This window comes from Helianthus annuus, chromosome 8, assembly GCF_002127325.2.
Source record: "Helianthus annuus cultivar XRQ/B chromosome 8, HanXRQr2.0-SUNRISE, whole genome shotgun sequence".
NCBI lineage: Eukaryota > Viridiplantae > Streptophyta > Magnoliopsida > Asterales > Asteraceae > Helianthus > Helianthus annuus.
The window spans coordinates 43,087,777-43,112,366 of NC_035440.2; the positions used below are offsets into that span (position 1 = coordinate 43,087,777).

Below are 24,590 nucleotides of genomic sequence, written 5' to 3' on the forward strand. Positions count from 1 at the left end.
GAGCGATCTTTGAGAATCCCTGAATGAATCTGCGGTAGTAACCTGCCAATCCCAAGAATTGGCGAACTTCAGTCGGAGTCTTAGGGGTAGGCCAATTCTTTATAGAGTCGATCTTAGCTGGGTCGACGTGGATTCCGTCCTTGTTAACCACGTGCCCAAGGAAATGGACTTCTCGAAGCCAGAAGTCGCATTTCGAGAACTTGGCATACAGTTGCTCATTGCGAAGGAGTTCGAGGATAAGGCGTAGGTGCTGTTCATGCTCTTCCTGACTTTTCGAGTAGATCAAGATGTCGTCTATAAACACAATCACAAATTTGTCGAGGTAGGGTTTGCATACTCGGTTCATAAGATCCATGAACACTGCAGGGGCGTTGGTCATTCCAAAGGGCATAACGAGGAATTCATAATGACCATAACGAGTTCTGAATGCGGTTTTGGGAATGTCTTCGCTACGGACCCTTAACTGATGGTAGCCTGATCGCAGGTCAATCTTAGAATAGTAGCTTGATCCTTGCAATTGATCAAACAAATCGTCGATTCGCGGGAGAGGGTAACGATTCTTGATGGTAACCTTGTTCAACTCACGGTAGTCAATACACATTCGGAACGTGCCATCCTTCTTCTTAACAAAGAGTACCGGTGCTCCCCAGGGTGATGAACTAGGACGGATAAATCCTTTATCCAAAAGTTCTTGTAGTTGCGTCGAGAGTTCCTTCAATTCTGCGGGGGCTAGTCGATAAGGTGCACGAGCTATAGGCGCTGCTCCGGGAGCTAGCTCGATTTGGAATTCGACCTGACGATGGGGAGGGAGTCCAGGTAATTCCTCAGGAAATACCTCGGGGTAGTCACGTACTACTGGAAAGTCTTCAATCCTCTTTTCCTTTTCCTGCGTGTTGGTAACAAGTGCTAAGATAGCGGTGTGCCCTTTTCGTAAACACTTCTGGGCCTTCAAGAACGAGATAATGCCGGAGACTTCTCCACCTTTGCCACCTTGTACAATGAGGGGTTTGCCAGAACGGCGAGGAATACGAACTGCTTTCTCTTGACAGAGGATCTCAGCGCGATGCTTGGATAACCAATCCATACCAATAACGACGTCGAAGCTTCCAAGAGTAACAGGGAAAAGATCGATACTAAACGTCTGACCAGACAACTCTAGTTTGCAACCCTTGACAACGTGTGAGGCCTCGATGCTTCTACCATTAGCTAACTCGACGACATGAGGAGAACTTAGTAACGAAAGCGGACGCTTAAGCTTCTTACTAATACGTAGGGATACATAACTAGCATCGGCACCGGAATCAAATAACACAGAAACATAACGATCATCGAGTAGGAACTTACCCGCCACGACATTGGGGCCATTCCTTGCTTCACCAGCTCCAATCACGAAAGCTCTTCCTCTAGCACCATTCCCAGCATTGTTGTTCTGATTGTTGTTCCCAGCTCCCTGATTATTGTTGCGGTTCTGATTCAGTTCAGGGCAATCCTTCTTAAAGTGCCCCTCAGCTCCACACTTAAAACATGCCCGGTTGTTTCCCTGCTGCTGTTGCTGTTGAGGTTGTTGCTGGTTCTGTCTAGCTGGGAACTGACTTCTACAATCCTTGGCCTCATGCCCCATTTTGTTACATCGCTGACACTGGCCCTTCACACACTGCCCGCTGTGATGTCGATTGCACTTGTTGCACTTGGGGTGGTTCCCACGATAGCCACCCTGTTGTTGAGCGCCCTTGTTGTTTTCGGTTTTCCTTTGCTGTGCTGGGGCCTGAGTGGGGTTAGCATCCTTGCTTTGACTTCCTTCCCACTTACGCTTGCTGTCACTAGAAGTTCCGACAGTAGCACTGATCCTTTTGGGCAACCTGCCCTCTTCCACAGCCTGATCAGTAAGTTTGTGAGCAAGTCGAACAATCGGCTGAATGGTAGTGTGGTTGGCTGAAGTGACATGGCTTCGAATCTCTGGAGCCAAACCTTTGATATACAGTTCGATCCTTCGGTACATTGGTCGTGACATGTTTGGGCAAAGAGCAGCATAGTCGTTAGACAGCTTAGTGTAGGTTTCAATTTCCGACCCAACCATCTTGAGCTCATAGTACTCGTTTTCAAGCTTGTGGATGTCATCCCGGTGACAGTATTCATCCTTAATCGTATCCTTGAAATCCTCCCATGCCGTAGCATTTGCAGTTTCCAATCCAAACATCTGAATCTGCGCCTTCCACCAAGAAAGCGCGCTCCCTTCAAGTGTAGCAGTAGCAAACTTCACCCAGTTCGCAGGGGGACACTCGCAAACAGCAAAAACAGCTTCAATTTTCTCAATCCAATGCAGAAGGCCTATGGCACCCTCAGTGCCGTTGAAAGGGAGAGGCTTGCAATCCATGAAAGTTTTGAAAGTACACACTGGTGGTTGCGCAGGTGCATGCTGACCTATAGGGTGAGAAGCGAAACGTGTAGGTTTAGAGGCGAAAAGTCGATGCGGCGGTAGGATCTAAACATCCTAAAACAACGAGCTTACCTATAGGGTGAGCTGCAAAAGCCGCAGCCACTGTGTTGAGCAGGTTAGTGAACTGAGCCTGCGTCATGTTAATGTTTCCTCTTCCGCGTCCACTCATTGTCTTCATAACCAGAAAACACAGTATGAGTGTGATGTCGTAGTGTAGCGAGAATGAGATAGAAGAGAGAGGTGTATCTATCTAGTTTAGGCACACTAGTACGTATAGCACAACAGGAATCATAAAGTAAGCAACAAGTAAACACTGGTCCGAGCTATGAGGTCAAATGTGTCGAGCCTTGCACTTGGAGTGTAGTGTCGTTACGAGTCACGGGTTATAGTCTGGTTTTCTCCAAAAAGATTTTCCCCTTTTTAAAAACCAAGTTCACTATAACCAATGGCTCTGATACCAATCTGTCACACCCCCAAAATCCACCTGCGGATAACACCCGCTTCGAGGGCGTGACTGACCAGGATCCAGCCACCAATTATACCGAATACTTAAGTTGATAACAAAAGTAATACTTACTATTCATAAGCTTAGCAAATATTAAGTTCCGAGTTTAAAGTTTTAAGTTCAAAACAGTAATAAGTAGCGGAAGCATAAGTAAGGTAGTTTAAAACAAAGTTCATGATTCAAAATAAGGTAACACCCAACACAAGGGTGAACGGACACTACACGTTCCCAAGCTGCAAGCTCCTTCATCATTGGTTACCTGCAAAGCATGCAGTAAGGGGTCAACAATAATGCTGAGTGAGTTCACTAGTTGTCCAGTTTTAATTACCAAAAACTTTGTTTCACCGATTAATTTATCCGTTTATACATGCCCTGGGGAGCTACCCCAAAAGTTAGCGACTAAACTGTTTTTCCAATACCGAACACTAGGTAACCGTTGCGTATCCGCAGGATGCCCCGATGTCAATGTTCTATCATCATTGACAGATTTCTGAGTACATTAGTTCACGACCGTCCCAAACCAGGGCACGGTGTGAGGCTGGTAAACACCTAAATAGCGCTATCAACTAATAACCCGTTCGCCTAACCCGGCGACTAATCGGTATTTGTAGTAGGGACTTGAGTGATAGAGTTTCGTTTAGTGCCGTTAGTTGCAATCCGTATAAACAGTAATTAACCAAAAGGTTTCCCAATACCCGGGAAGAAAAAGTAGGTTTTGTTCCCAATAACTAGGGAAGGTATGTAAATGGTATCCCCTTTTACCAGGGGATAGGGTTGTTAGTCTCGTGTCCCAAACCACCGGGACGCATGCTTTTAAGTTGTGAACTCACCTTGGGTTGCTCGGTAGGTTTAGGTTACTTGTCAATCACGTTGGTCACCACGTCCTAACATGGTTACCGGTATAGGTCAGGTTCGGTGTACAAGCAATCACGTAAAAACATATACAGGCACATAACATGCATACAAGTAATAGTCATGGGGTTATTGGGCCGGCCCTAACAGTAACACCGTCAAACAGCAACACATAGTCCACTTAACAGATAGCCCAAGTTAACACAGAATGGCCCAATAACTAAAATGGACAGCCCACTCGCAACCAGCTGGTCTCGAGTCGCAACCAGGTGGTTTCGGCTTGTCACGCTGTGGTTGCGAGTCGCAACCGTGGTCTCGAGCCATCACGTTTTGGTTGCGAGTCGCAACGGCGTGGTCTCGAGTCGCAATCTCGAGGTTTCGACTTGTCATGCTTTGGTTGCGAGTCGCAACCGTGTGGTTTCGAGTCGGAATGCTGTCGTTGCGAGTCGTAATGCCGTGGTTGCGAGTCGTAATCTGTCACTTTCATATACACGTGATGATGCAGATATGACAGTCCAAATAGTACCAAGAATTCAGGCCCATTTTAGGAAACAACCAATAATATTTCACTAACACTTTGCCTAATCTGAATGCTAGTAAAGATAGATCAAACTTTGCCATTTTTACATCTTCAAGTCATATTCAAACAAGTTCATCCTATCTTCATATATTTCTAGGGTTTTCACCATAACAAATCACACATTTATGAACTAAAAATTACATATTTACAACAAGATCATGATGCAAAATAAGAAATCATGCATTATATATCCGAAATCTCATATTTAACAACATCATTTTGCAAGAACAACGAAGCATTCATTTTTATAATCTTGAACATAGTTTTGGTTGGCATGAACATTCCTACACTACCATTTCTAAACATGTAACCACATAGTGTCAAACTTTTACAAATCAACCTAAAAGTCATACCAAAAACTACTAACCAAGCATTTCTAGTTCCTTTAACCCATATAAATCTTATACACAAAAGATAACACAAAAGATAGCACTAACCGGTTATGAAAGGAGGAGCCGAAAACAAAGAAAAGAGAACCGAGAAGATGGAATGTCCGAGTGATAGTCTTGACCGAGTTTCTTGTCCGGGATCTTTGCTTGAACCGAAAATAGGAAGGGATTGGGGTGTGTTGTTGAGGGTTTCTAGTAGAGAGAGAGTTTGAGGAGTGTTTGTGTGTGTAAAATGGAAGAAGTGGGGGAAAGGTGGGATATATATACAAGGGGATGTTTCGGGTTGGGCTTGGGGTTTCGACCCAAACCGGTTACGGCCCAAAGGCCCACTCGCAACCGAGTGACCCACTCGCAACCGAGTGGTTGCGAGTCGTGGTCTCGGGTCGTGGTTTCGGTTCTCATAAATATATCTATACTACATATATAATACATACAACACATAAAATGCACAAAGGATCACGTTTTCATTTAATAATAATCATATACACAAAATATTACAAGGTGATCGTTCGGAAAAACCTCGAGTGTCACAGATAGAAAGTTCCTTTATTTGCTGCTGCACTTGCCCAGCTCAACCTTTTATCAAATCCAAACATAAAACCACCATAACTTTTGATTCGTAAGTCCGTTTAAGGCGATTCTTTTTCCTATGCGTCTGTAATTTAATTACCGGCGCGTCTATCACATCTATTTTACCAAAATTTGAGTTTACGGACAGAACATCTATAATCACTATTGTGTTTATTCAACCCACATAGTTTGCACCAATTCTACTATCAATGTTATTGCCCAACATCCGGGGCTTACGATCACCGGCGTTTCATTACCAAATCTATGGTTTCACGCTCTTGTGATCCATCATCGCCAAACGCTATCCAAAACACATTTTTACTACTTACTTAGATAATTATTCGACCCGTTTGGCTCATTTATGGAATCCTCCATTTCTAATGACTACCAAACGTTTTCTAAACTAGTTTGATTCGTTCGATTAAGTAGTGATCATCATCACTTCAACTAATACAATTCCTTATTCTAAAACACAACTTTAAATGTCTAAAATATCACATTTACATAATGTAACGAGACATGTACATACTTGTAAAATTCATCAACGCTGGTTTCTAACCATAATTAACGAGTGACGTTTAAGTCACTTGGAACACTACATTTCGACCATTATTTTGACCCGTTTTCTATGATACACCGAACGATTCTAACTGTTCTTTTTAACCCGTATGGCTTATTCCAATCATACATTAACCATTTATTTTTGACCCGTTTGGTTTGCCGAGTGAACTTCGTCACTTCTATGGCTTACCAAACATACACTAATCACTCAATTTGACCCGTTTGATCTATCGAGTGAACTTCGTCACTTCAATGACACATAAAACGCGCTTATCACACTACGATACTATTAACAAACTTTAACTAAACATTTTTGTATGATGTGACGAAACTAATAGTCATGTACCTTTAAAGCGCTCCTTTCAAACGCGTGTCTCCACCGGCTTGTCCACTTGACGATCCGGATTCCTTGCCTATAGAGTTCAACCAAATATTGTTTAGAACTCTTTCACAACATATCACGCATAATCTGCCATATCATTCAAACATGCGTTTTTATCTCAAATTCGCTATGTTAGCTTTCTCTTAAGCATTTTAACAAACACTTTAAGAGCGTGGTTTTTAAATAACCATTATCAAGTTCATGTCACAACTATTTAGCCGAACTTTTATACCTTTTGCAAGCTCTTTACTTCTAGCATGTATATTAATATCAGATTCGCTTCATGCCAATTGTTAACATCAGTTTTCTGATTTCATAATTACGATTCCTTATTATTCACAAAACCCATTTAACACCTAGATGGGTAAACATGAATATTCATAATTTGAGCACCAATTTCACAAATTATTAGCTAGGGTTTACATCTAAACATGTTTCCAACACTAATTTCATCTAAACATCAACGTATCAAGTTTAGATTTTGATTTCACAAATCATCAAGAATCTGAGATGAAACCAAATGATGAAATTTTGCATGCCTTATGATCGCTTCACTGAGATGATCACTAATCTATGCTTGAAAATCGATTTGGAACGATTTAGAGCCTTCAATTTGATCAATTTGTTGAATCTAGGGTTTTGAAGGTGGGATTGGTCGCCCCCTGTGTTCCTGATCGATCCAGACACACACATCTAGTGTGTGTTTGGTATTTTTACTTTTGTTTTTTATAAAATCAAGTTTCCAAATTAGCACTTTTGACCCTCCAACTAATGCCAAGTTAAACCTTGGGTGTTTTAACCAAGTTTCTTTGTTACAACTAGACTTATGACTAACTAGGTTATTTATTCCTAGTTAGTTTATTCTTGTTTATTTTATACTTTATAATTCTAGTATAAAGTTTTATATTTTCGGGGTGTTACAATAGTTTTCCTGTGAAAACAAAAACAACATTTCACATACAGTATATATATACACTTCGCATGTGAAAATTTTCACACATTATTTTGCATGTACTAAATTCGTATGTACAAATACCTTGTAATACATTACTTAACCTTGGTTCTAATTACATAACATACAGCCGGATATCATGTACAAGGAGGAGAAATACACAGACAACCAACGTCTAAATGTATTTGCCTCAAATTTAGAAGACATAATACTAAAATATGAGGTAAAAAAACTTGATTCGGTTGACTTGGTGTTTATTCCGGTACTTCAAGGTGACCACTTCTTTGTCTTATGCTTCCACTTGAACTGGCAAAATTGAGCTGATTGACAATTCAGCAGCTGAACAAGAGTTTGAGAAAAAATACAAGGGGCTTCCAGACACACTGGTAATATAAAAACTTATTCATATATATGTTATATTTTATGTAAAAGCTACTAAAACAATGTTGCTATGTTACAGAGAAGGGTATTGGTTTTATACCTACAAAAGGCCTTAAAACCAACACCGGCAATAAAAGCACTTGAAACATCAGTGATCGAAAGAAAAGTGATGGAATGGAGGACGGAGAATAACGGTGTAGACTGTGGAGTGTTTACGATGCGTCACATGGAAACATACAAAGGAGAGAAAACACCATGGGTGACTGGGTCTCTGTGAAAGAAAATGAAGTAAACAACAGGCAGAATTCACAACTTCATCTCCCGAGGCACAGTTATCTAAGTAAAATCATTCTATCCGAACACGTCGTGGAGTGTCAAAAAATAATTAAACTTTCAAATGCTTTCGATAAAAGGCTGGACAGAGAAAAGTATATCAAAGATTTGGACAAAATAATCTCAGATAGGTTGAGAGCATTTATTGGAAAGGACTAGTAGACTTGTTTGATGTTGAATTTCTATTGCATATTTAGACTTGTTAGATTACATTAATGTTTTTAATTTCGCATATATTATGTATAAAATCGCATGTTTGACATTGAATTGCTTAAAATATTCAAAATGGGGAATATAAACATGCGAAATCAATCCCATGCCATAACCCAACATGCGAATTATTAAATAAAGCACTAAAATAAACAAGTTCATTCAAAAGATGAAAGGAACTTCATTTTCATCTCCATCGAGCATCTTAAGATAGCTATTGCATCTGCCAACTCTTTCAACTGCTTCTCATCCCTCTCACCCAGATCAACCATGAACATTACAGCAATTTCTTGAAGACTACTCACTTGCATCTGAGAAAGCAAATTCACAATTTCTTGTCTTCTCTTCATGTTTTCTGTTACACGAGAAATGTTGGTTTCCAGCATCTCTTAATATGATCGATCCTCTTGAATTTGTACCTGAATCCTTTTTCTCAAAGACTGTTTGATACTTGATTTAGAAGAGGATGTTGGGAGGCCTGCCATTTTTTAATAAGATAAGTTATAAGTGGTTTGAAATGGTGATAAAAAGATAAAGTTTATAGTAAAAGAAAAACGCACTGTAAAATTATTGATATCAATTATTGAACTGAATTATTTGATTTGAATTACTGAACTGAATTATAAAACACACTGTGCGAAATTACATATAATTACCTTTAAAGCGTGCGAAATATTTAGCTAAATATGTTAAATACTTTTTAGTCTGCGAAATGACCGACTTAACCATGCGAAATTACATGTTAAACCTTTATTGTGTGCGAAATAACCAAGTTAAGCATGCGAAATTATTCATATGATCAAATCTTTAATACCTGGGATATGTTAAAAACAACACATGCGATATTTAAAAACAACACATGCGATATGTTAAACTCACCAAATAAACCCAGAACCATCTTATCTTCAACCTCTTTACATTCTAATAACATGAAAACACCTTCAAATCAAATAAAACCCATACCTCAACAGTAACCCTATGATGAAAAACCCAAAATAAACATCCTAAATGACGAATCCAGCATTTTCGGTATCGCCAATGTGTGTTCGGTATAGGAATCAATCAAAAAACCTACAAATCGAATTGATACGAACAATAATTAGATAGACGGTTTTGAAACGAACTCGTAATCTGCTTCTTTGTTGACGGAATTCCCTAATTAGCCCTCAGATGATTGAACAGAATGTCCGATATACCCTTATCTAATTAAATTCAACCAGGACACGTGTATGGATGTGGGGATCGCGTACGTAATGTACGATTAGGGAATTTGTATCCTACACTTTGCCTATATATATATATATATATATATATATATAGGGTGGGGTTCTAGAGTGAACACTATTGTATTTGCAAACTGAGTAAACAAATCCTGGCCATTGATCTACACACGCGTATGGCAAGGATTAGTTCACTCAGTTCGCAAGCTACACCAGTGTTCACTCTTGAACCTAATCCTATATATATATATATATATATATATATAGGTAGAGGATCATGAGAAAACTACATCTAAATGAGAAAACTAGAAAACTAACTAAAAAAAGCCAAAAAACATACCAATTTTTTTTTTACAATTTTTTATAAAAAAATCGCTACTTTTTATATATAAAAAAATTTTCAAAAAAAAAAAAAAAATTGTTGTACTGCACATATGCATTATATGTGATTATATGTGTAGTACACATGTGCACTATATCCGTAATAGTGCACATGTGTAATACAACAAAAAAAAATTATTTATTTTTTTTTTTGAAAATTTTTTTCCATGTATAAAAACGAGCGATTTTTTATAAAAAAATTGTAAAAAAAAATTGGTATGATTTTTAGGTTTTTTTAGTTAGTTTTTTTGGTTTTCTCATGTAAACTAGTTTTCTCATGATCCATCTCCTATATATATATACATATATATATATATAGGGGAAGGTTTAAATGAGAACGCTAAATATTGTGAGAACCGTGAGAACGAATGAAAAAAACCGCAAGAAATTGGTCAAAAACAATTCAAATTCAAAAAAAAAATTTTGCACTTATCATTATTATTCGAATACAATATTATAAATTTAATTTACACGTTTAAATTTACGTGAATTCGTAAATAAAGAAAATTTACACATATGTAAGTCTGTCATTTACACATGTGTAAATTTGTTATATTTACACATGTGTAAAAAATCTAATAAGAGTGATTTTGAGAGGATAAATGAATTATTTGATGTTGTTGTTTCTTGTTTTGATGTTGTACTTTAATTACAATGAGGTTTGTATTAAAAAAAATGGGTTTGATTGGTTTTTTCATTCGTTCTCATGGTTGTCGCAATATTTAGCGTTCTCAAGATAACCCTCCCGTATATAGGCTCAGGATTTAGAGAGAACGATGAAAAGTGTGAGAACGGTGAGAACGATTTTGGTGGTGACATGTGGCATTAATGTTAAATTACACTAATTAAGGGGTAATATTGTCAAAAAACTCACTCACATGAACTGGGTTTTCAAATAAAATGCCATAAAAACACTTAAAAGCTATTTGTTTGAGCAATAATTTACAACAGCTCAAAAAAAACCATTTTTTTGAACGCCATAAAACACTCAATACGCTATAAAACACTCAAAAGCTATTTTTGAGCTATAATTTACAACAGCTCAAAAAAACCATTTTTTAACACCATACAACTCAAAAACTATTTTTTGAGCTATAATTTACAACAGTTCAAAAAACCATTTTATTATTTTGAGCTATTATTTTGAGCTATAATTTATAAAAGCTCAAAAAAACCATTTTTTTAACACCATAAAACACTCAGAAAGCTATTTTTTTGAGCTATAATTTATAACAGCTCAAAAAAACCATTTTTTTTTGCCCAGTTAAGTTAAAACGCCATAAAAAAGCTATTTTTTTTAGCTATAAATTACAACAGCTCAAAAAAACCATTTTTTTGAGCCAGCTCTTAGTTAAAACGCCATAACACTATTTTTTTGAGCTATAATTTACAGCTCAAAAAAACTATTTTTTAACACCATAAAACACTCAAAAGCTATTTTTTTGAGCTATAATTTACAACAGCTCAAAAAAACCATTTTTTTTAACGCCTAAGCTATTTTTTTGAGCTATAATTTACAACAGCTCAAAAAACCATTTTCTTAGCCCCAGTTAAGTTAAAACGCCATAACAAAAAAAAACTATTTTTTGAGCTATAAATTACAATAGCTCAAAAAAACACCTAGTTAAGAAAACACCATGAAAATACCTAGTCTAAAACGCCATAAAACACCCAGTTCAGAAAAACGTCATAAAACACAGTTAATTTTTTTTTCGAAAAGTATATCAATAGTATACTCGTTGGAAAAATAAAAAAATGCTGAGTTTTATGGTGTAATTTTTTTTGGAAAATAATCACGTATAAAAAAGTTATTGCCGTTTAAATATATGGGGAAAATGGCATGTGATTAGCATGTGCACATTTGTTTGGATCTTCCTAATTTACCTCTCCTGGTAGTTCCAAGACCCTATTATTTACAAAAATGCCACCGCATCAATCTCAACCACAAACCACTAAGATGTTGTGGCTGAGAATCGTTCTCACTGTTCTCACACTTTGAGGCGTTCTATCCTGATCTTGTTCCTATATATATATATACATACATATATATATATGGGACCGCTAAAATGAAAATCACCTCCAGTTGTAAAAACCATGAGAATTACACCGTACGGGGCGAGTTGGACCAAAAAATTTTTGATAAACGTAGATGCATGTATTATAAACACATTTGTAAAAAAAATGTCGTGTGTATAGTTTTGAGCACCACAAGTTTGTGTTTACGACACGGTACCCGTAAACACAAACTTGTGGTGCTCAAAACTACACACACGAAATTTTTTTTACAAATGTGTTTATAATACACGCATCTACGTTTATGAAAAAATTTTTGGTCCAACTCGCCCCGGATCAAAAAGTTCTCATGGTTCTTACAATTGGAGGTGGTTTTTATTTTAGCGGTCCCCTATATATATATATATATATATATATATATATATATATATATATATATATATATATATATATATATATATATATATATATATATATATATATATATATATATATATATATATTTAAAAAAACAATTCGGGCCCTGTTTCGATTTGGGCCAGAGTGGTCACTAATTCGACATTTGCTCTGGGCCGGCCCTGTGCAACAGATTAGGTTATGGGTGTAAATGAGTCAAACGAGTGCAAGCCTAGACGAGCTTAAACCTAACCCGAGCTTTAAAATATAGCTCAAAATGAGCCGATCTTGAACTTGAACACTCGTAAGTTGAACAAGCTTAGACGAGTTTAGACTCGTCTCCGTGTTTAGGGTGAACGGGGCGCTTTGCGGGGAGGGGTTTCCCCGCTCGGGAACACCGCCGCCGACCCCTCGGGGAGGCTAAGCGGGGAGTGGGGAGCGGCATTGATTTACCGCACATGTTTTTGATTTTTTGAACGTTGCCCAACGGTTATGAACAATAAAATAAAAAAAAAATCAAATTTTAACCTATAAATACCCCATTAAATCAAATTTTTTACCACACAAATTTTCAATCTTATTCCTCTAAAATTCTTTCAAATACAACACAAAGCCAAACCGAGCAATGGAGAACCAACCCCGCGAAGCCAAGAAAAAGTCCGTCGGCTCTAACACTAAGGGACGCGGCTCGCAACCGTCTCGTGGTGGTTCGAGCGGTGCAAGTGCACAACCACAACCACCTTTCGGATATACTACACAACCCCCGTTTTTTTACCCACAACCTTCACACCCCTCCTTTTACAACACCCAACCACAACCCCCTTTCGGCTATTTCCAAGATTTGTTATCAATGGATCCTCAATCCCCCGCCTTCGACCCGTTTGGTTTTCGTTCCCCACAAGTTCCATCTCCACGAGAAAATGCTGAACGTCCTCTACCTATTTACGAGGACGAGGAAGTAGTGCCCGAAACTCAAAATTTGGGCGACTATGAAGATGACACCAGCGACGATGAATATATTGTGAATGAAGACGCCGGCAACGAAGAAGATGGCGCTCGGGGTAAAAAGGCAAAAATGGAGCGCCAATCTTGGTCAAAATACCAATAAGAGGCGTTGGCAAAGGCGTGGGTACATTGCTCTACCGACAAAAAGAAGGGCAATCAACAAACCCGCGATGGTTTTTCGCGTAAGATTTTAGATCATTATAACGCCACCGTTGGTGGAAGTAACCGGACCGTGCATCAAGTACGGTCTAAATGGATACCGATGATGACGAAAATAAACTATTTCAACGGCCTATACTAACAAGCGGTAAAAATTATATTTTTTAACGTTGTATATTTTTTAAATTTGTTTACTAAGTTCATATGTTTTTAACACTTGTTATTTTATAATATGTAGGATCGTACACGAGAAAGCGGGTGTAACGATCTCAACGTGATGAAAATCGCTTTAAAGGATTTTCAAAATAAATATCCGAGCGGTTTTCAACATGTCGAGGCATGGGAGGTCATTCGAAAACACGACAAATGGGCCCAAATCCCATTATTGGGTGACGAAGGGGAAGGTTCGGCACAAAAAAGAAAGTCCGTTGACGTGGACCCTTCCATACCCGATATGAACGAAGACCCCTCGCCACAAAGAACACAACGGCGAGACAAGCGTCAAGCGACATCGTCCGAGGGCTCGGCTGAGTTGGCGCACAATTCAAAGAGTACACCGCCATGAAAGAAGCGAAGCACGCGATTGAATTGAGGAAGAAAAGAGAGTCGTAGGCTCGCGATCTCATAACGGAACAACGCGAGGCGATGAGAAACTACGCGCACGATCGAGATATGAAAACATTCCTCAAGCCGCACGATGATGCTCCGCCGGAAATGTTGCCGTTCATCCTCGCCCGAAAGCGCGAGATCGCTAACAAGTACGGGTGGCCGTGAAATTTCTAAAATTTTTATGTAGTATTCGATGTAATTTTTATTTTATTAAATGAAATGTAATTTTTTATTTTATGTAAATTATGTTTTACTTTTTATAAAAATATTTTCTTAATTAAAAAAATAAAAAAACAAGTCCCCCAAGAGAGGAGTGTCGCCATCAAATTGAGGGTGTGAGGGGAGTTAAGTGGGGAGTTGACGTGACACGTGCTGATTGATTGTGGGTAAGAGAGGTCACTCCCCACTTAAAGGAGTGCCCCTTACACCCTTACACCACTAGAGAAGATCAGTCACTTCTCTGGTTCATATAATAATTATGACTTCTCTGAACACTCACAAAATGGACACGGGCCATTTTAAAAATGGTTAATTTGAATTTGCGTTAGAGTGTAAGGGTGAGTAGAAAAACAAATTACCCAAAACATAACCAAAAATGACATAAACTGAAATAACCGAAAAAAATGGTTAAACAATGCTTCGGTTGCTTCTTTTTGTATATATAACATATTTTTTTCAGTTTAGTTATAGTTACATACATCTACAAAACCTAATTTAACCAAGCTGAACCAAACCGCTACATTTAAGTGAATCCAAACCCAACTAAACAGCTATATTTAAGTGAGAACCGAACCACCACATGCATACCTACCTTCATACATTCATCTACAGTTCACACTCATGAGTATCCTGCCAATGTGCTTACTTCCAGACGATATATATGCATCCCAACCCATTTAAACTTCTGAAACATCCCACTCTGAGATATGTTCACTCTACGATCAAGATCACAACTAATACACAAAGTTTGTAGTAACCGATCTTATTTCAGCTGCCTGTTCTGAGTTCTGACCGTCTTGCTTTTTCATGCGTACCCATCCTGACCTGCTTACTCTTTATCCAACTTTTAAATCTGCTTATCCTAACTAAAAAGTAATAATTATAGTTAATCGGACACAGGGAGAGGATCATGAGAAAACTAGATATAAATGAGAAAACTAGAAAACTAACTAAAATCCACTAAAAAGGAGAGGGAGGGAGACTTTTAATGAAGGAGGGGGGACTTTTAATGAAGGAGGGGTAAAATTGGAACAAAAAATATATAAATTTTCAAACATTTCCCATTTCTCCATACGTTATCATTTTAAAACAAAAATGGCACCATAAGATCACAAATTTTCTTATCTTTCATTCAAGTATATTCGAGCATATTTTTTATGACATAAAAAAAGATTTATGGTGTCGTCTTGTTTTCTCCACTATTATTATAGTAGTGCACATGTGCAATGTAACATGTACTACAATTGCATTACATGCTTAAAATTAGCTTTTTGAGTCTAGTTTAGCTTTTAGGGTTAGTTTTTTTGGAGGTTTAGGATTAGGATTAGGTTTTTGGGTGTGGGGGGAGGGGGGGTTTAGGTTTTTTTTTGGGGGTGGGGGGGGGGGGTTTAGGTTTTTTTTTTTTCGGGTTTATGTTTAGGGTTTAGTTTTAGGTTTTTGGGGGGTGGGGGTGGGGGGTTTAGGTTTTTGGGGGTGGGGGTGGGGGGTTTAGGTTTTTGGGGGGTGGGGGAGGGGGGTTTAGGTTTTTTTTTTGGGGGGGGGGGTGGGGGGTTTAGGTTTTTTTCGGGTTTATGTTTAGGGTTTAGTTTTAGGTTTTTGGGGGTGGGGGGGGGGGGTTAGGTTTTTGGGGGGTGAGGGTGGGGGTGGGGGGTTAGGCTTTTGGTGGGAGGGTGAATTTAGGTTTTGGGGGGGTGGGGGTAGGGGGGGGGTTTAGGTTTTTGGGGGGTGTCGGTGGGTGGTGGGTTAAGTGGTTTAGGCTTTCCGTATTAGTGCACATGTGCAGTACAACAAAAAAATTTTTTTTTTTTTTTTTTTTTTGAAAATTTTTTTCCATACATATAAAGTAGCGATTTTTTATTAAAAAATTGTAAAAAAAAAAAAAAAATTTTTGGTATTTTTTTTGGTTTTTTTTAGGTTTTTTTAGTTAGTTTTTTGGTTTTCTCATTTAAACTAGTTTTCTCATGATCCATCCCCATCGGACACAACCCATAAATATATATATATATATATATATATATATATATATATATATATATATATATATATATTTGAAGTCCAAAACAACCCAAAATCTGATAGTTGGGTCAGGATTGCGCACACAACTACTTTTGTGTGAAAGTCATACATCCAATGAATTCCAGAAATAGATATAGAAAAACAGGTAGCAGTACAAAAATTCTAGATTACAATCATAAATCTCAACCTTAATTCTAGAGAAACTCAAGTGATCTAAACAGCATCAATTTCAACCGCAGACGCGCGTGGGGCGCGCAAGAGTATTTTTAACATCCCCAACTCTTGATCCTTTCAATTCAAGCTCCAAGCTGCTGAAATATATAATCTTCAATTCAATTACATGCTCCAACCAAACATCTGAATGATATTCTTCATATACATCGGGATCATAGTCTATCTCATTAGAGAGATAATGTTCTGTATCAATCTGCAAGAAAAGTCGTTATTTATTGTGTCTGTGTATTCTGGCATGAGACAAAAAAAATAACCAGGATACAACAAGACCTATACTAGTTACCTCTAGCTCGATTTTTTTTCCCAAGTTCAGGGAGTTTTTGATCGAAACAGAAAGAAAAGTCAACCGATAGCTCTCATGAAAAGATATTTGTTAAAAACGAAAGTATTTAAGGCAAAGCCGGCTTAAGGGCAAGCCAGTTAAGACTTTTGCTTTGGGCCTCACTCCTCTAAGGGCCTCCCATTTAAAAAATTGAAGATCATATTATTTTTTTTATTGGTTTACGTAGAAGAAAAAATGAGATATGTTAATGGGCAAAAAAAATTGAGATTCCAATTTCATATTCAATGATTACCGGAAAATGTTTAAGCAAGCTGAAAAATTATTTTCTTTTATCTTCATATATATGATAACGATTAGATATAAGTATATAACTATGTTAACAAAACTAAGGTTAGTTAAATCTTGAATCTTTGTAGAGCTATGAATTAATATGCCTTTATGTGATAATCTTCTGTTAAATTCATATAGCAATAACCAAATAAAATCTACTTTATTTTATAAAACAAAAGTATAACATATAATAATATACTTGATATAAAGTAACAAAAACATATCAATTCAAAACCGGAAAGGGCCTCATATTTAGAGTTCGCTTTAGGTATACAAAAGCGTTAAGCCAGCCCTGATTTAAGGTGGATTAATGAGATTGGAAGCTCTTGTGGAACCAGGTCTTGAACAAACCACTTAAACCCTATATAAACCAAAACAATTATCAACATCGTACAAAGTTTTTTTGAATCTTTCAAATATATAAAGGTGGATAAATATTACCTGAGTTATATCACTCCAAATAGTCCGATGCTCAATCAAAGGTAAACACTCGAATAGCTCAATCATGGTGGATTTTTATGCCCCACAACTAGTTCTTCAAGCATAAACTGCAGCAACGTACTATATTTAGATAAGTTTCAAAAGCTCGAGAGAATGAGTAAGAACCTACTTACCAGACCATCGCTCTTAAGTGATGGAGAATTCGATAAAAGATGTAGAAGTGTTTTCCTCAAGATCCTTATAAAATCCAAGGATAGGATTATGAAGCTACCAAATCCATTAAATACAAGTTGGTGGTCAAAACCACATCAACTGAGATATAGTTCCGCTAAGTGATACAATGAGAAGACGGAGAAGGGTAAATTATACGAACAAATTCTAGATGCATCAAACTCAAGTGCTAATTTCTTGATGATATGGTTCCTCGACAAATGAAGTATTATTTTGATCGATTTCACAAAAAGGGTAATCAATTTTGGAAAAGAGGCCAACTTCATACATGCAAAGGGTGAACTCATGTATTGGATCTTGGCGCAGTAACATAACTTAGTGTATAGCACACAAAAGTTTACTTATCTCCATAATTTGCATTCCAAAAAATTTAGGAATGGTGGTCCATTTGTACCTTCATTCCCTTGAGAGGATACTTGTCCTTGCTGCCTCTTCAATTGGTAAAAAACATAGGATGGTTTCTATTATGGTTTGAGTAAGTGTGGTGATTATATCCAAAGACAATCATTTAGCTTTCATCCTAGGGTTCTTAATTTTAAACAACTTTTTTCTCATATACAAATATATACTTGTAACTACCCTTGATGCACGCTTGCTGAAACACTTGTTAATCTAAATGTCTTTTAACAAGCTAATAGTGTAAACCACATTTACTTTGCAAGTCCTTTAATAAACAACATCTCTAGTTGTGATTATTATCCGGCTCCCTCCACTGAATCGTTGCTCTAGTTAACTTCGGGTCTTTTTTTGTTAAACAAAACCAAAGCCACAAGCAACAATTCATTGTCATTTTAAGAGCCGAGTAGAGATGATCCGCAACCATCCTAAACGTATATCCTCTTCTAAAACTGAGAAAAACATCATGAATCCACGACTGAAAAGAAAACGACGGAAATGGGGTAAGAAGATGTTTAAAAAAACATTATTAATATGTTCGATTTGTTGAAGAAGCTATGTGCTCACACTTTCTTATCAAAGAATTGTTTTGGTTTTTTCCTTTTCCTTTTGAATCCCATCAGAATTGCAAGTTGCCATTTTGACACCTATAAAACATAAAATAACTCAATCTGAAGACAATTCATCGATCTAATCTAAAAAAAAATAGAAGATATTCAACCGTACTAAACAGATCTATGAAAACACTATCAACTTGAAATTAGAATTAAAACCCTAAAACTGATACAATTAAAATAGATGGATGATAGATCTATCCATAAACGAAGCAGTGCGAAGGAGATAACACACCGACAATAAACAATTAGCAGAATCAAACGATGAGCCATAGATCTGAAGTGATGTACCTTGAAGATGAGCTGAGTGTTCATGAGATGATGTAGGGTACAGAATTTTTTAGATCCAGAGCAGCAACGTTAAGGTGAGGTGAGGTGAGGTGAGGTGAGTTTCTGAGGCCTTTAATGAGAGTTTCCGGCTAATCTATCTACCAACAAATATTTTAAAAATGCCAAAATCATACCTACGGTTTGTGACTTTTACCTATTACATCCAAAGTAAAAATAAAAAGTTAACTGGCCCTGAGATTTGACGTTTATTGTCAACTAGGTTCTGCTCGCTTGCGTTGCGCGGCATTAAGTCGAATATTTCTTTTTCATAGCATGTACGTCTGTGTTTTAGTTACTTGTACATACTACTTATAACACGATCTCAAAAAAATTACATTGAGTAAACAAAGTAAAACAAAATACTACAATACTTTTTGCTAAAAAAAACTAAAACGATGGAAAAACTACCGCTTTGCATGACGAATAAAAATTAAATCGAGCCAACCAATTAAAACAAAACACTACCATAGTCTTCTAAAAAAATATTAAAACGAATTTTATACTGGGGGCAAAATCGTAAATAAACACAAAAAAAGTCGAAATGTAAATCAACTTAAGTTTATACCGACACGTAAATAAAAAGGGTAAATTACACTTTTCGTCCTTTATGTTTATATTGAATTGCAGTGGATAACCTTTAACTTCAATAATTACAGCCACAATCCTTTATTTGGATAACCCATTACACATTTCGTCCTTTAGCACTAACCAGGTTAAAATTTTGAGCTAAGTCTAGTCACATGAGGGTGTTGTTGTCATTTCACACTTTTATTTTAATTGTTTTTAATAAATAAAACTAAAAGGTCATTTCACCCTTAATGCTTCCATCCATGGTTTCGTCCCCATTAAACTCTCTCTCTCTAAAATAATACAACCTGCATAAACCCACCACCACCACCGCCACCTGATACATCACAACCACCATCATCCTCGAAGCTACACCACCGCCACTATCTCTCTCTCTCTTTCTTTCTCTCTAAACTCATAACATCACAACCGTAGATCTGGGGGGATTTCGTCAAACCCTAGCCCCAAATCTGGTGGATTTCGATTCCGGCGAAGAGACAAGAGTGATTTCAGATGATAGATCGGATAGTTGTGAAGACAGATCTGATGGTTCTTGGTCTGGAATCGAAGCTCTCCGGTCCAACCTGCTTCGTCTTCCGTGAGCCCATAACTCAACATTTGGTGTTTATACGCATGTACTTCATAGACAACGGCGACCCTCAGACGACGGCGCTAACTAGGATTCTGGCTAAAAAGATCTCCTGCGCTAACTAGGGTTCTGATGTCAAGAGATGACAAATTGGGAGAAATAGATGAGAGAGAAGAAATAGAGGAATCGTTTCAGAGGGGAGCCGGAAATTGTGGTGGTGGGGAAGGGAGCCGGAGGTGGGCGGTGGTGGTTCTGGCTAGAGATGAGAGAGAAAGAGGGGGAGATGGGCAGAGATATTTAGAGAGAGGGAGGGGGCATGGATTAAAAAGAAAAACATATTTGTACAATAAATGTATAGTCTTACACTAAAATGATGAATTTACCCTCATGTGCAAGGCACATGCTATATTTAACTGAAAATTTTAACATGGTTAGTGCTAAAGGACGTAACGTGTAATGAGTTTTACAAAAAAAGGATTGTGTCTGTAATTATTAAAGTTAAAGGTTATCCATTGCAATCCGGTACAAACATAAAGGACGAAAAGTGTAATTTACCCAAATAAAAATAAAGACGTAAAACTCGATTAAAAAGTATTTAGAAAGTTAAGGGGATGTAAAAGTCAATGCTGAAAATTAAAGGGTAAAAGTAAAAAAGAAAAAACCACAAAAAGAAAAGAAAGAAAGAAAAAGAAAAAAAAAAGGAAAAAAAAATGACAACACCACTGTAGCAAAGTGGTGTTGTCATTTGATATATATAATAATTTCATCCAGATGACTAACTTAGTTAAAGGTATCGTTAACTCACAAAGGATTTTGACAATTCCCAAACCTTAAGTTAAAGGTATCGTTAGTTCAAGAAGGATTTTGGCAATTCCCAAACCTTAGAGACGATTTTGGCAATTTACCGATTTATTCTATTGTTTTTTTTATTTTTTAAATTTCTTTTTTATCTTTAAATAAAAATTATAAATATAATATATATATATATATATATATATATAGGGTTAGGTTAACGTACAAATGTCCTTATCGTACATTACGTACGCGATCATCTCAGCCGCCAGATCTTCATCACACATTGAAATCGCATGTTGGTTTTTTGTAACAATTTCGCATGTTTGTTTTTTAACATGCGATTTCATCAAAATTACCACATGCAAAATTGTTACAAAAAAGCAACATGCGATTCATCAAAATTATTACATGCGAAATTGTTACAAAAAACAAACATGCGATTTCATCAAAATTACCACATGCGATTTCATCCATGCTATTTCACTATATTGTACGTAATGTACGCTAAGGGATATTGTATTTTACACTTTACCTATATATATATATATATATATATATATACACACATACATATACATAGGTAGAGGATCCTGTAAAAGTGCTCAAAGTGTGAGAAGTGTATTATAACACTATATATAATACTATATAGAGTAAATTACAAAGTTCGTCCTTTATGTATGCTACTTATTACAAAGTATGTCCTTTATCTTTAATAAGCTCAGAAAACATACTCAATGTTTGTAAACCCTTACAAGTTATGTCCTTTAGTCATAACACAATTAGTTTTCATGGTTAAAGTTGACTAAGTCAACCCCACATAAGGGTATTTTAGTCATTTTATCCTAAATATTATAATAAATTATCCTACCCCCACAACCACAACCACAACCCACCTGCCACCGCCACCGCCACCGCCACCGATCTGCCACCACCACCACTTCACCTGCAAGTTTACTCTGCTCCAAAGCAGTGTACGATCTCTATACGACGACGATTGCACCGATTTCATACTCCTCGTATAGTAAACAACTTAACAGATCGATCGAATTGATTGTAAAACCCTCATCTCCCCAAATCTATTTACAAAATAAAGGGTAGAAACAAAAAGATTTATCTAACAGACAATCGATCCCAACTGTTTTCATCTCATCAAACATACCAATAGCCAAATTAACAAACCTAACTCACAGAACCCAAAATATCAAAACATTATAAGTCTTCGCAGCTGAAAGGAACCCTTACATCTCCATATCCTTCAAGAACCTAACTGCAGCCTTCACTTTCTTCAATCCAATCTACAACCAGCAAACACCGACCACCGTACAACTCACCGTCAACACTCAAAACTCCTCTGACCATCATCGTAACTACCGCCTCAGCCACCACTTCATTCAAACACCACCACCATCACCTGCAAGTCTCCGGTGATCACCTCATCCACCTTTCTACACCAACACCTCTGACCACTACCTTCGATCACCTTCATTCCCACTGCCGTTCTTTATCGTCATCAATCTGTCTCACATGATCCGAAAAGTGCTAATCGGATTCGGTTGATGCGTTTATGTGAGAATTGGGGGATTTGGAGGTTGAAGAAACCCTAGATCTGGAGAGGTGAATGATGAGGATGCGAGGGTGACACTGTGGATTATGGAAGTTTTGATGGGTGGGTGGTGGTGGTAGGGTACTTTTATATACAGAGAGAGTTGAGACCGAGTGAGGAAACAAACGCCGTTTCGGTACCGGCGGTGATGGACTGCTTTGATTCTCCAAAATCCTTGCGACGGAAGTTTAGAGAGAGAGAGAAAGAGAAAGAGGAGATTGTAGAGAGAGATTGAGAGAGAGAGAGTAGGTAGAGTAAGAGAGTGAAAGTGGTGGTGGTGGCAGATCGGTGGTGGTGGTGATGGTGGTGGCAGGTGAGTTGTGGTGGTGGTAGGTGAGAGAGAGAAGGAGAAGGTTAATAAAGTCTGTATGTATATATTTATATATATAATTCTAAAATTGTTTTATTTATTGGTTTTATGATTATTTATTATAATATTTAGGATAAAATGACTAAAATACCCTTATGTGGGGTTGACTTAGTCAACTTTAACCATGAAAACTAATTGTGTTATGACTAAAGGACATAACTTGTAAGGGTTTACAAACATTGAGTATGTTTTCTGAGCTTATTAAAGATAAAGGACATACTTTGTAATATATGACATACATAAAGGACGAACTTTGTAATTTACTCTACTATATAACACCATATAAACACCGTATAACAATATGTAACACCATATAATACCATATAACACTATGTAACACTATATAACAAATATAACACTATAGTTTGTCTGATAGCATGTCTATGATAGATGTATAGTGTTATATTTGTTATATAATGTTATATAGTGTTACATAGTGTTATATGGTATTATATTGTGTTACATATTGTTATACGGTGTTTATATGGTGTTATATATAGTGTTATAATACACTTCTCACACTTTAGGCCCTTTTTACACTATCCTTACTCTATATACATATACACGCATTATTATATATGTGTGTATATATATATATACACGTACAAATTTGAACTACAAGGCACACCCATCGAGAAGGGCTACTTGGAAGAGGAACAATACTTTGTCTCTTCATCGTTAAGAATCTAAGACTAATGTAGCATTTGGTATGCATGAATGAGAGGTGGAATAGAATGGACCATTGTGAAGGAATGAAGAAAAGAGTGTTTGGTTGGTCGATGGAATGGAATCGTCCATTCCAAAATGCATTCCATTCCCTCAAAATCATTTCATCCGTCCCCCTGTTTTTTTTTCCATTCCATTCCCTCTTCACCCTTCATTAACAGCATCACAACCCACCACCATTGCTACCACCCACGTCATCCGCCATCGTCGCCCACCTCCGCCACCACCCGCCACCGCCCCTGCCACCACCTACCACCGCCACTCACATCCGTCCCCGTCACCGCTACCATCTCCGATCACCGCCACCATCGCCACCGCCACCTTCGATCACCGCCGCCATCGCCACCCACCAGCGCCACCACCGCCACCACCTACTTTCGATCATCGCTGCTCCACCTCTGGTCACCGACGCCGTCGCCAACCACCTCCGCCACCGCTATCAACCACCACCACCCACCGCCACAACCGCTACAACCGCTACCACCTCCGACCATTGTCGCCACCACCATTGTGACACCCCAGGAAAACCGGTAAACGATACAATTTACCTAGCTTCCTCAGTAACCGCATGCTAAATTTCGGGACGAAATTTCTTTCAAGTTGGGGATAATGTGACAACTCGAGTTTCCAAGATTCCTATTTCGCGTTTATTGCACGTTCATTGATTGTTTAGTTGTTTATTTGCACAATTAGTTGCTATGGAAATTGTATACGTTTTGATGCAATGAATCGTATTGTGTGATTGTGCATGGTTGTTTGTTACTTATGAAAGATTTGTCAAATGTATGAACTTGGTGGTGAAACTGTGAAATTGTTTGAGATGGTGTACTATTGAAAAATATAATAATTAAGGGTGTATAGAGTAATTCGTGAAACTTAAACTATTCTTAACCCTAATCCCTTTTCACTAA

At 37.5% G+C, this 24,590-nt stretch overlaps 1 long non-coding RNA gene across 2 annotated transcripts; it reads right to left on the reverse strand.

The window, feature by feature from the left end:
• Positions 1 to 16,276: 16,276 nt before the first annotated feature.
• LOC110872771 lies at positions 16,277 to 19,119 on the reverse strand. 2 transcript variants are annotated; one of them, XR_002554685.2, is made up of 6 exons: positions 18,991 to 19,119; positions 18,653 to 18,732; positions 17,632 to 18,563; positions 17,459 to 17,565; positions 16,688 to 17,378; positions 16,277 to 16,597 (listed from the first exon to the last, which is right to left on the reverse strand). It is a non-coding gene; the product is annotated as an uncharacterized LOC110872771 (long non-coding RNA). The 2 variants fall into 2 exon arrangements; XR_002554686.2 differs by lacking the exon at positions 16,688 to 17,378 and having other exon boundaries at positions 18,991 to 19,118.
• Positions 19,120 to 24,590: the final 5,471 nt, after the last annotated feature.